At 35.4% G+C, this 13,517-nt stretch overlaps 1 non-coding gene and 1 pseudogene across 1 annotated transcript; one reads left to right on the top strand and one right to left on the bottom strand.

The window, feature by feature from the left end:
• Window positions 1-1,402: 1,402 nt before the first annotated feature.
• On the top strand, window positions 1,403-11,688 carry LOC133292596 (ribulose bisphosphate carboxylase/oxygenase activase 1, chloroplastic-like; annotated as a pseudogene).
• Window positions 4,806-4,912, bottom strand: LOC133292598 (small nucleolar RNA R71). Its single transcript, XR_009748944.1, has one exon. It is a non-coding gene; the product is annotated as a small nucleolar RNA R71 (small nucleolar RNA).
• Window positions 11,689-13,517: the final 1,829 nt, after the last annotated feature.

The raw sequence follows: 13,517 nt of genomic DNA, 5'->3' as shown, positions 1-13,517 counted from the left end.
GCATTGTTTTACACACAATTTATGATGCACCGACACTTCAAAAAATCTGACGTGTCGTGTTCGACACTGCAGCACAATTTGTAGAGACTCAAAAAAGGTTCAAATGTTGCATTCCGTTGCATTTTTAGTTCCAACTATTAGATTTGTTGGATTACTATTATCATTTTATTGGGTTTAATATAAATATTTTGGATATCTTATGTTTCTTTACAAAATTGATGGATATTATAAGTTTAGCTTTGTTTTTTTGTTAAATTATTGAATATTAAATATAATATACACTAGGTAAATTAAAAATATTATTTAATATCAAAACGTGTCCTAACGTGTCAAAATCTAATATTTTTTAGAATTAACATGTCGGAATGTCGTATCGTGTCATATCACGTGTCACTGTCGGTGCAACATAGCACGTGATATATGACCAAATGCACTACCAGCAGTGCATTCTAACTTCTATGGCATATTTTCATCATCTTCTTTCACTAAAAAAAAATAAGTAATTTGTGGAGGTTATTTTCAGGAGGTTATAAAGCTCCCAATAATTATATATATTATGGCATTTTTAGAAAACGCCACATCATATTTTCTTTTTTTTGTTAATTTTTATAATTTTGTGGCAGGTTTTGACCTCCACAATATTTATATGTTATAAATTTTTTTCAACAAATACTAAAAATCCCAAATTCTGAAAAATGAATGATTGCATCGTCTCTACTTGTTTTTCACACGATGCCTTCTCCTCCATCGCTTTCTACTCCAAAGTAACCTTAACTCAAATCACACACTTTCTCATTCGTTCTTGCGTCTGTTATCTTCGTTTTGATCTTCACTCTATTTTTGCTAATTTGTTACTTTGAAGGTTCAATTCTGATCCCAACGATATGGTTCTAGAGAGAAGCAGCAGTTGGGGTTTCAGAGAGAGCACTGACTAAATTTGAATAAGCCTTCTTCTGCCTCGCTCACCAACGAAGACGGTGATTCATCGGAGGACGATGAGATCAGATCGCGTAGCGTAACGTTCTCTACAGTCGCTCGTTACCATTAGATGAAGTTCAAGGTTCCTTCTTTATATCTTCTCGTCGAATCTCTTTTAGAATTTGTTCTTCTTCATTATCTGGAATAATCCTTGTGAACTTGAACTTCAGGTCATTTGATTTTGTTTCACTTCATCGATTCTTCTACTGAGATTCTGTTTCGTTGTTATTTGATTGGACTTGATGATGTTCAAAGGAATAGAAACATAAACATTTGATAATTACGATTCATGTTTTGAATTCTTTGATAGTTTTGAAGTATTCAGTTCAACATGCTTTTAAATATATGAAATTGATTTTTAAAATAATTTATTAAAAATAAAGTACTGTATCAGATAAGGATTTCTCCACACTAACGTTTCTCAACATTGTATGCTCCTCTCATCAGTGATGGGCGTATGGAGAATTTTTACTAGGCACCTACAAGGGAAGACCGCATTGGTGTTTGCAAGGGAATTTTCCGCAGTGACCGTGTGCCTGAGGAACATAATGTCAAGATTTTTCACATCTTCCCTGGCCAATCCATTGGTAAGTAACCGTAGCAGTAATTGAAAATCTCAACAAGTACTAGAACACTAAGAAATAATATAATAAACTAACTTCCTCAAAAAGCTTAAGCTGGTAAGTAAATTGTATTTCTAATATGCCTCCTCATGTATGAGTCCTTTTTGGAAGGAATTGAAGTATAACTATTGCACAAAATCGGACTCTAGATCACTTGATTATAGAGGTTCTAATATCATGTCACAAGACAACTGATAAACCCTTGTTTTACCATGTTTTTAGGCTAATTTATACAAGAATTGCATAGTGAATTGCATGGAAATTAGGGCTTTACATTATAAAATCATAAAGATTGGAATTTCTAGCTAACATGTTGTAATCTTGCCTAATTTGAAGGTATTTTGACATAAAAGAATGCTTAATGTAGCAAAGGAATGAAAAGAGATGTTTGAATACCCAAGGAAGTCCAAAGAAAGAAGTTACAAGCAATTCACAAGCTGATGGAGAACGTTTTAGCGCCCAACAGAGAGCTAAAACGCCCTAAAGAAGCAAAATAGCAAAAATCCATTGGAGAAGAGCGTTTTAACGCCCAATAGAGCATTAAAACGCCCTGACAGCACAAAGTTCCTTTCTAAGAGAGCGTTCTAGCGCCCATATGAGCGCTACAACGTCCTAAGGCAGACAACAATACACTAGGAGAGCGTTTTGGTGTTCTAATGAACGCAAAAGCGCTCTGACGCGTAAAAATTCAGGCCCAATTATTATCAATATCCAAATTAAGATTTGAATGAAGATTTGAAGGAGATTTGAATGAAAATTAAAAGATATGTTTCACCTGTATAAATAAAGGGCATTGGGACCAGAAAATGGGGGAAGAACGGAGAGGCGTATGAAGCAGCACAAGGAGGAATCCTTTTGCGGAGCGTGGGAGCACTGAGGAACCAAGTCAACATCACACCAATGGAGGCTTGGGGTTCTCGTTTTTTTATTATTGTTTTTCAATTCAGTATGCTAGCCTAAGTTTTTATGTATAGGGGTGAAAGTGGGCTGGGCTGGGCCAAGCTTTGTCCCCACAAGCCCGAGCCTACTTTAAAAAATTTCAGTTTGGCCTAGTCCAAGCCTAATACGAGTCTAACTATTCGCATGGCTTGGCCCGTTTATAAAAAAACAAATGGCCTGGCCTAACCCGTTAGCCTGTTAGTTTTTAACTTCCAAGCATAATCATGAATCAACTTTACAAAATACTCAAATTCTGTTGCTATACCAAAAATTATAATTTCAACGTCCAAACAGAATCATGAATCACAATAAAACTCATACAATCTGCATTTAAGTCAATTTCAAAAATAAAATTCTTAAACTAAATAACATATATTTCATCAGATCCAACAAATAAATCCATACTATGTAAACTAAAATAACTACATGAATCTAACAAACACATCATGATGTTTGTACTAAGTATAACATCTCCCAAAAACCTTTTAATATATTCATATACACAATCTAACATGCTGAGATATTGGTTCCTCCTACATAAGAAATAAAGTCAGATTTCTATTAAAATATAATCGAATATAATTAAGTTATAAATAATTGCAATTAATTAAATTTATATCTTTTATTTTTTCTTCAAGTCATACTTATTCTATTTAAACTAAATAGTACAATATAGGTCGGCTCGTAGGCTTATAGGTCAGGCCTTGTGAAAATGAGCCTACGATCTTTTTATTAAACAAGCTTTTTCAAGGCCCAAGCCCGACCTATTTTACGAAATATACTAGGTCAGGTCTGGCCTGACGTAGGCCGAGCCGTAGGCCTCTGTAGGCTGGCCTGGCCCAGTTTCACCCATATTTATGTAGATAGGGGTAAATGGAACCAATTGAATCTTTATGTTTATGAATTAAATTGACTTTGAATTCTTCTCTTTTTATATTGGAAAGAATTTATCTATTTTTAATGCTTTATATGAGTTTGCTCCTTATAGATTGATTTAGGGGAATTGTATGACAATATGGATGTTGATGTATGAACCCTGAATTGATAAATTCATCATAATCCTTGTGATCTAGGGATAGACATAGGACAATTGTGCAATCTTTAAATTCTTAATCTTAATGTATGTTTTCTTGGGGAATAATCGGAAAACTAGAGTTCTTTCAAGATCACATAGATTTAGAGTAACAAGGAATTGAGCCCTAATTAACTTAGAAAGAATTGATTGGCGTTATATTAAGAGCAGATTCTTGACCGTTTAATTCATAGCATTTAGAGGAGATTGAGGGAAATCGAAACCCTAACTACGCTTGTTTTTAATCTTTAATCAATCATCATCATTTTAATTTCTTTTAATTCTGAATTTTAAATTGCATGTTATTGCTTGTTTCAAATTCAATTCTCTCAAATCCAATTCTTGATTGTCCAACTAAATTGTTGTTAGCGAACTAGTGCTTGAAAACCCAATCCTCGTGGGAACGATCTCGTACCAGTACACTTTATTACTTTTACGACCGATGCACTTGCCGAAGTTGCAACAAGTTTTTGGCGCCGTTGCCGGGGATCGGATCCTTCAACATTAGAAGTAACTAAGAACTGTTTAGATTGGACATTTTAATTTTCTACAATTTTGAAATTTTACAAAAAACAGTTTCTGCATAATTTTCTGCATATTCTGCATTCTTTTTCTGCTTTTATTTTCTGTTTTTCATTTATGTATTTTTTGTTTTCTGCACATCTTTTAAATCTTGGTTTATGCGAGGTACTGTTAACCCACGAATCTTGCAGTTTGATCCTGAGATAGAAAAGACAGAAAGAAAACTCAGAAAGAGCACAAAAGAAAGAAAAGAAAAAGAAGCAAAGGAAGAAACTATGGCAGAGAATAATTGACTCTCACCTATTCCAAGGACGTTGGGAGATTACATGACCCCAGCTCGAGTTTCGCAGATGGCAAGCATTGTTAGACCAAACGTGGACGCTAACAACTTTGAACTCAAGCCAGCACTGCTGCAATTAATACAAAAAGAGCAGTTCGCTGGAGGAAGCACCGAAGACCCCTACAGTCATCTAGAGAATTTCTTGCTCTACTGTGACACCTTGAAGACGAATGAAGTCTCACGTGACGCCATCTTGCTCAGACTTTTCCCATGCTCACTGAAGGAAGAAGAAAGAGGGTGGTTGCGGTCACTGCCTCAAGGAAGCATCACCAACTGGGATGATTTGGCGACCAAGTTCTTGGCCAGATTCTTCTCAGCTTCAAAGATGGGAAAACTTAAAGCAGATATCACTTCTTTTGAACAAAAAGAAAGTGAATCCTTGTACGAGGCATGTGAAAGGTTCAAAGGACTGCTCAGGAAGTGTCCACAACATGGTTTTGAAGCTTAGGAAAAAGGGAGAATTTTCTTCCAAGGGATGACGCCTAACACAAGAACCTTGGTGAATGCTTCATCAGGGGGATCATTGAAAACAAAAACTCCAGAGGAAGCGCTGGAATCTTTAGCTTCTCAGGAGTTCGACAATGCTCCAGTCACTTAAAGGAGAATGGGGATCATGAAGCTTGACGGCTATGATGCAATATTAGCCCATAATGAACAAATACTGCAAATGAATAAGAAACAACAAGTACAATTAGATGCTCTTATAAAGCAATTTGCTAATTCTCAAGTTTCTTCTGTTAATAATTCTCAAATTACTTATGGTATTTGTGCAGGTACTCATGCTACAGAAGAATGTGATTTGATTAGAGCACCTGAAACTGCTGAAGTAAACGGACTCTGGTATGATCAGAAGAACCAGAGTGATCCAGGGAAGAGCCAGTATGGGAATGACTACAATCAAGGGTGGAAAAATCATAATCAACATCTAGGATTTAATTACAAATCCAATCATCAACTTAACCCTACCCTTCTAGTGCAACCACAGCCCCCACCACAAAGCAAAACTGCTGAGTGGGAGAAAGCTTTTGCTCAACTCTCAAAGATCACCTCTGATTACATACAAGGTGCAAATGCTATCAGAGAGGATACATCTGCCTTCATTCAAAAGACTAGATCAACAATCCGAAACCAAGAAGCCTATATCCAAAATCTAGAAACTCAGATTGGCCAGTTGTCAAGGCAATTTGCTGAGCGATCTAAGGGTACCTTCCCGAGAGACACTGTCATTAATCCTAGAGAACACTGCAATGCAATTACCACAAGAAGTGGGACAGTGATTCAGCCTATAGATAAGCAACCTGAAGAAAAGAAGAGAGATGTGGAGGCATCAGTTGAAGAAGAGAATAAAGAAAAGGCAAAGGATACTATTGAAGTTGACAAGAGAAATCCTGAAAAGGTTGAAAGGAAATTATTTAAGTGGGAGAAGAAGAAAACTTTAGAAAGGCAAGACAAGCCCTTAGATTTCTCCCCATATGCTCAAATCCCTTATCCGCAGAGATTAAAGAAAGAGATTCAGAAGCAGCAGTATTTAAAGTTTCTAGACATATTCATAAGGTTGCAGATCAACATTCCTTTTGCTGAAGCTTTAGAGAACATGCCCAATTATGCAAGGTTTATGAAGGATCTATTAACAAGGAAGCGTAAGTTACGGGAATGTGAGACGGTAAATCTGACAGAAGAATGTAATGTTATTATCCAAAAGAAGTTACCTGCCAAAGTCAAGGATCCAGGGAGCTTCAGCATTCCATGCATTATAGGCAAAGTGGAAGTGGACAACGTTTTATGTGATCTTGGAGCTAGCATCAATTTCATGCTACTCTCCATGATGAAGAAGCTGGGGATTACTGAAGTGAAGCCCACAAGAACGATAGTGCAACTGGCTGACCGCTCTTCAAAGCAAGCTTATGGCATCATTGAGGATATATTGGTAAAGGTAGACAAATTCATCATTCTTGTCAATTTTGTCATCCTTGATATTGAAGAAGATGCCACTATTCCTATGATTTTTAGAAGACCCTTCTTAGCAACCTTAGGAGCACTGATTGATGTGCTTAAGGGTGAGCTGATCTTACGAGTGGACGGAGAGCAGGCTATATTCAAGTTCTTTGATAAAGAAAATTCTCCACCTGAAGTTCAACTGGAAGATCAAGTCTACTATATTGGTGAAAAGAAAGGTGAAGAAGAGCACAATGAGGAGTCTTCTCAAGAAAGTAAGCCAAAGGTTAAGATGGAGAAACCTGGTAGCAAAGGAAATCATGTAAAAGTCAAGTTCAAAGTTCCTAAGACCACTTTACCTCATCCATATGCAGAAGAGCACTATGGGAGGACACAATTTCTAAATGATGGAGCTTGTCATCATCAAGTTCATGCTTTGAGCCACCATGAAAGTAAATCAGGTACGTCAGGCTCGTGACGTTAAACAAGCGCTAATGGGTAGGCAAACCCATACTTTACTGTTTTATTTTAATTTCACTATTTTAGTTATTTTTACTTTGAAATAAATAAAGAAAAATACAAAGATATAGGAGAAGGTGTTGAGACTAATGACTTTCATAGAGTGAATTTTACAGTGAAGAAAAGGGAACAAACAACAAACAAGAGCAACTAGTTGTTCTATTTCTTGACGCGTTTTCTTTTTAGATTTAAATCTGTTGTTGCGGACAGCAACATTTAAATCTGGGAATGGGGAACGCGCGGTTCATCGAAGCACAATTGAGTAAGCAGGAGGAACTTCATGACTACACACAGAACATCCGGCTAAAACAGGAAACTATCTCAAATCTCTTCTTCTTTGCTTTAGCTTTTTTTTTATTGAATTTTTAGTTTGTTTTGAAAACCCCCAATCTATTGTTTTTGTGAAAGTTTTAAAGTTTTTCTTACTCAATGCAAATAAATGGAAGATTGATAGGAAATTTGATCAGTGATTTGATTGAGAGCATCATGATGTGCGTACATAATTTTTTTGATAATAAGCATCATTGCAATAAGTGACATGATTCATCTAATATTTTCTTTGGGGATGAAATTGATTGAGATAAAGAACAGGAAAATTACTGTGCATTCATAAGCCGTGAGGTTTTGAGCCTATACAGAAATTTTTTATTGAGTGTGCATTCCACTGTATAAGATACTCTAGAACGTGCTTTGTTTCTTGCTTGAAATGGTCTGTGATATATTTTGTAGAAATGATAGAGGCATATTCTTTCTTTAACTAGATGGCCAAATAGCTAACCTTTGCTGATATTCCTTAGTTGAGCCCCCTTGAGCCTAGACTTGTTATTCATTGAAAACCCTTGAATATGAATAGCCACTTCCCATATAATTCCTCACCTTAATTGAAGATTAAATTTCAGATTTGAAGTAAGGAGTGGATGTAAGTTGTGGTTACACAAGTTTTAATGTATCGAAATACAAGCAAAAGGAAGAGAAATTGGTTAGAACAAAGAAGAGTAAAAATATTACTCAAGAAAAAAGAAAGGAAAAGAAGTGAAAATAAAGAACTGAAATGTTCTTAGAAAGAGAATGACGAAAGATAAAATTTCAAAAAAGAAGAAGAAGAAGAATGAAATGGAAAAGCAGAAGAAAAGTGTTTACAAATTGTTAGACAAATTACGCTTATTCCTCTTTGAATCTGAATTTTAATCTTGAAACTCGTTCTCAAAAATTTTCCCTTCCTTTAACCAAGCCACATTACAACCTTGATGAAAGACCTCTGGATCTGCTTGATTTATCATAACAACTGTGGAGAGCAAGAATATAAGCAAGCCTATGGTAGTGTTGATTCAGTGGAAGATGAGTGAAACACCAACCCCCTAAATAGTTGAGTGTGAGTGAATTGAAATCCTAGTAAGGGAGTGTTTCAGAAATTTTTTCTCATTCCTGATCTTAAGGAATTTCATTGCAACTTTTAACTGATGAATTATGAATCTTGTTGATTGATGTATCATTCTTTAAAGTCTGAATGCTCTATAATCAATTCTGTGATTGAATCTTTCCTATCAAATTTCCATGCAATTGAGAATTCCTGCTCCAAATTCCCTTAGTTTATTTTGATTGATTGCTGAGGACAGCAATATTTAAATCTGGGAATGTTTGATAAACCCTTGGTTTACCATGTTTTTAGGCTAATTTATACAAGAATTACATAATGAATTGCATGGAAATTAGGGCTTTACATTATAAAATCATAAAGATTGGAATTTTTAGCTAATATGTTGTAATCTTGCCTATTTTGAAGGTATTTTGACATAAAAGAATGCTTAATGGAGCAAAGGAACGAAAAGAAGTGTTTGAATACCCAAGGAAGTCCAAAGAAAGCAAGTTACAAGCAATTCACAAGCTGATGGAGAGCGTTTTAGCGCTCAACAGAGCGCTAAAACGCCCTAAAGACTCAAAATAGCAAAAATCCACTGGAGGAGAGCGTTTTAGCGCCCAACAGAGCATTAAAACGCCTTGACAACACAAAGTTCCTTTCGAAGAGAGTGTTTTAGCGCCCAGATGAGCGCTAAAACGCCCTAAGGCAGACAACAATACACTAGGAGAGCGTTTTGGTGTTCTAATGAGCGCTAAAACGCTCTGACGCGTAAAAATTCAGGCCCAATTTTTATCAATTTCCAAATTAGGATTTGAATGAAGATTTCAAGGAGATTTGAATGGAAATTAAAAGATATGTTTCTCCCCTATAAATAAAGGGCCTTGAGACCAAAAAAAAGGGGAAGAACGGAGAGACGTCTGAAGCAGCACTAGGAGGAATCCTGTTGCGGAGCGTGGGAGCACTGAGGAACCAAGTCAACATCACAACAATGGAGGCTTGGGGTTCTCTTTTCTTTATTATTGTTTTTCAATTCAGTATGCTAGACTAAGTTTTTATATAGTTAGGGGTAGATGGAACACAATTGAATCTTTATGTTTATGAATTAAATTGTCTCAGAATTCTTCTCTTTTTATATTTGAATGAATTTATTTGTTTTTAATGCTTTCTATGAGTTTGCTCCTTATAGATTGATTTAGGGGAATTATATGACAATAGCGATGTTGGTGCATGAACACTGACTTGATAAATTCATCATAATCCTTGTGATCTAGGGATAGACATAGGGCAATTGTGCAATCTTTAAATTCTTGATCTTAATGCATGTTTTCTTGGGGAATAATCGAGGAACTAGAGTTCTTTCAAGAGCACATAGATTTAGAGTAACAAGGAATTGAGCCCTAATTAACTTAGAAAGAATTGATTGGCATTATATTAAGAGCAGATTCTTGACCGTTTAATTCATAGCATATAGAGGAGATTGGGGGAAGTCAAAACCCTAACTACGCTTGTTTTTAATCTGTAATCAATCATCATCTTTTTGATTTCTTTTAATTCTGAATTTTAAATTTCATGTTATTGCTTGTTTCAAATTCATTTCTCTGAAATCCAATTCTTGATTGTCCAACTAAATCATTGTTAGCGAACTAGTGCTTGAAAATCCAATTCTCCTGGGAACGATCTCGTACTCAGTACATTTTATTACTTTAACGATCGGTACACTTGCCGAAGTCGCAACAACAACTCACATAAAAACTTAAATTGTTGAGTGAAGGCACATGAATGTTTTTATATTGTAATACTGATGTTATACCATCCAATGTACTACTGCAGATTTCTTTGGTGCTCTCAGGGCCAGAGTATATGATGATGAAGTAACGAACTGGATTTCTGGTGTTGGTGTTTATAGCATTGGGAAGAAGCTTGTGAACTCAAAGGAAGGACCTCCAACCTTCGAGCAACCCAAGATGACTGTGGAGAAGCTCTTGCAGTATGGTAACATGCTTGTCCAAGAAAATGAGAATGTGAAAAGAGAACAATTGGCAGACAAGTACTTGAATGAGGTTGCTCTTGGTGATGCTAACCAAGATACTATTAAGAGTGTAACTTTCTACCGTTAATAGGCCATCATTGGAGGTTTGGATCTACCTTAATTGTTCCTCCAACTTAAAACAGTTATGCTAGATTCAAATAAAATTTGGTCTAAAATCTAGTGTTGTTTAATGTGTAGGCAAAGAAAGTAAATATTCCTCTTCCTGAAGGTTGTACTGATCCAAATGTCTCAAACTTCGATCCCACAGCTAGAAGTTCTGGTGGCCCCTGCTTATAACATTTTCATCATTCTCAATGTGTTAAAAATAAAGTAATGTATCAGATAAGGATTTTTCCTTTTCATGTTTCTCTCTAGCATTCTTGGTGCAAAACGTTGGGTTAGAACCTTAGATCGACAATGTGAAAGGCTAGCTAGCGCCATGGAAACAAACATTCCCATTGTAAATGTTGGAGGGTATTAATAAACACTTTTTTAAAAAAAATTTAATATAAAGTCTTTAGTGGTGACTTTTTCTTATCTTAACATTAACTTATAAATAGTTATAATGTTATATAGCGATAACAAACCAAGTAGGGAGGAAGAGTATGTTGAAACTGGCTGAGAGAATGGTTATAAGCTTTTGAGCTGCAGTGAGTGCTTCAACTGCACACACATGGACTACACTTTCTGGAACATCAACTTAGCCTATGCTAACCTACTGGTTGGTTTCTATGGTTCAACCTGTCCGAAAGTGGAGACAATTATACAGCAAGCGGTGGAGAATCGATTCAATCACGAGAAGTCCATAACAGCAGTCTTAGTTCGCTTGCAGTTCCATGATTGTTTTGTTAGAGTAAGAAGACCAAATTTTGTGTCATCATTAGTTAATATAGTTAGTATTTATATGCTTACAATTTTTAACTAAATAATCAAACTGTATAAATGTTCTCTTGCATCAATAGGTGGAGAGCTGGAGCCTGGAAAAGATTTCTCAATTTGGTTATCTAAGAGCATATGCTACTAGGAAAGATTTAAACTTGGAGGTTAGTATTTATATGTTTATATTCCTATCTCAATCACCAATGAGCATAGATTCACTTCATAATTCAATAATGTTTCTTTATATATAGAAGCTTTCTGTCTTTATGACAAAGATGGAGATGGTACATTACGCTTATTTATTTTGCATTTAATTAAAACCAGTTACTCATTACATTCTTATATATATTCTCTCAATTGAAGTTAATAATCCCATGGAACCTCACTTTTCTTCTAGGAGCTGGATTTGCCTTAGCTGATGGAGTGCAATCTAGTGGTCTAGCATATGTTCCATCCAAAGTCTTAGATTTCTTGGAAAATGCTCCATACTGAGTTCATCACCTCCAATGATGCCACTGCTACACTTCTTGTCCCACTTTTGTACCACATAGCCAAGACTATGCATTTGCATCCCCTTCTTCTTATGATCCTTGGAGCAATAGCAACTGATTTTGCTTTCTGGCTTCCATCTTCAACACCATCAAATGTAGTTGGATTTGCCACTAGATGCATTGAAATTCAAGACATGCTAAAAGTTGGTGTGCCGCTTAAGGTTGTTGGGATTGTTGTGCTATCTTTTCTAATGCCAACACTAGGTGAGTTGTTGTCTATGTTCAAGTAGACATTTGCTTTGAGAAAATCAATTTTGTTGAAAGTGGATTCTGACGTGTAAGCTTTGCTATTGTAGGGACTATAGTTTTTGGAACAAATGATAATACTCAATGGCTGACAAAGGTAAACTATCGTTGGTTACGAAATTAATTTCTTCCCCAAATTAAACTTTGCTATATAAATTTTGGGTGGGTCTATTATTATTCATAGAATCTTCTTTATCGTGGAGATGAACGACACTATAAATGTGCAAGGGCCTTATGTTATATTTAGGCAATTATACCCTATACAGATATTAATAGGCAAAGAAGGGAGAAAAAGATATACGTCTTTGTTTATTGATTTTATTTTGTATTTTGTCCTCTAGAAGAAAAGATTTTATCAATTTCTGTTGTAATCTTTTCTTCAACCAATTAATGAATGAAGATTTATTTATGGGTTCGAGTTGCTGTTACCAATTAATTTCTATGTTCAATTGTTTTATAAATTCTTTTCTATGGTTATTTGGTTATGCAGTTTATAGGATTATATTATATTAATTATATTAGAGGTAATTTTGTCTCATATTTGTTCAGGAGCTATAGTGTTGCTTTTAAATAACTAGTATATAATAATTATTTTTAAGGAAATCTTAAGAGATTTAACAAGAAAATAATAAATTGGCTAACAAATCAAGTGATGGGCCCAATTTTCAAATTAGGATATATAAATCTTTTACTTTTTAGATACTGACAGTCAAAAGTTGTCACAAAATGCAATAAATAGTGGAGGTTTAAACCTGTCAAAATGATAAAAAAAATTGTGGCGATCTATGATCTCTAAGAAGTTAGAAATGTGGTGGTGAAGGTCTATAAGTGACATTTGTGGGGGTTCGGAACTTCTAGAAAATGTTTAAATGCCACAAATGTATTTCGAGGAGGTCAAAAACCTCCACAATTTACAAATCTGACCCCCGCGAAATACCTTAATTTTTGTAGAGAATTTTATTTTTCTCTACATGTGTAATTTGTAACACCTTGTGTATACCCGAATTGTTAACATGCCATCGTATTAAGCCACGCTTAATTAAAAATACGGAATATTCTTTTTCTTTTCAATTATGACGTCATTATCCTTACCAAGTTGAATTACTTAATTCATTTCCAAAACATTGCCTGTATGTAAATTGCAAAAGACAGATATCTATACTGAATAACCTCATAACATAATTAAGATCATTAACTGAGTCTCTAGTCACGGCACCAAAACACGTAAGTCGGACAGCCCTGATAGTTTATACAACTCAAATCTAAACAACAAACATAATCAAATGTGGCATGGACAATCCTCATGCTCACCAAATAAGGCAACAAGGCTCAACAACAGTCTCAACAATAACAGCATAATCATAAAGACAACATAACAACATCCAGCATATACTCATAACAGCAGACATCTAACTCAGCTCCGGCCTCCTGCCGCTAGAGGTCTCAACCCCCGCATTACCTGAACCTGAAATGGTGCCCCAAACGTAGGGTGAGATCTTTAAACAGAAATCTCAGTAAGACAAG

This window comes from Gastrolobium bilobum, unplaced genomic scaffold (genome assembly GCF_033153095.1).
Source record: "Gastrolobium bilobum isolate Gb01-03AN ecotype WA unplaced genomic scaffold, APGP_CSIRO_Gbil_v1 utg29501, whole genome shotgun sequence".
Taxonomy (NCBI): Eukaryota; Viridiplantae; Streptophyta; class Magnoliopsida; order Fabales; family Fabaceae; genus Gastrolobium; species Gastrolobium bilobum.
Note: the sequence above shows the minus strand (reverse complement) of the source record. Positions and strands in the feature narration are given on the sequence as shown.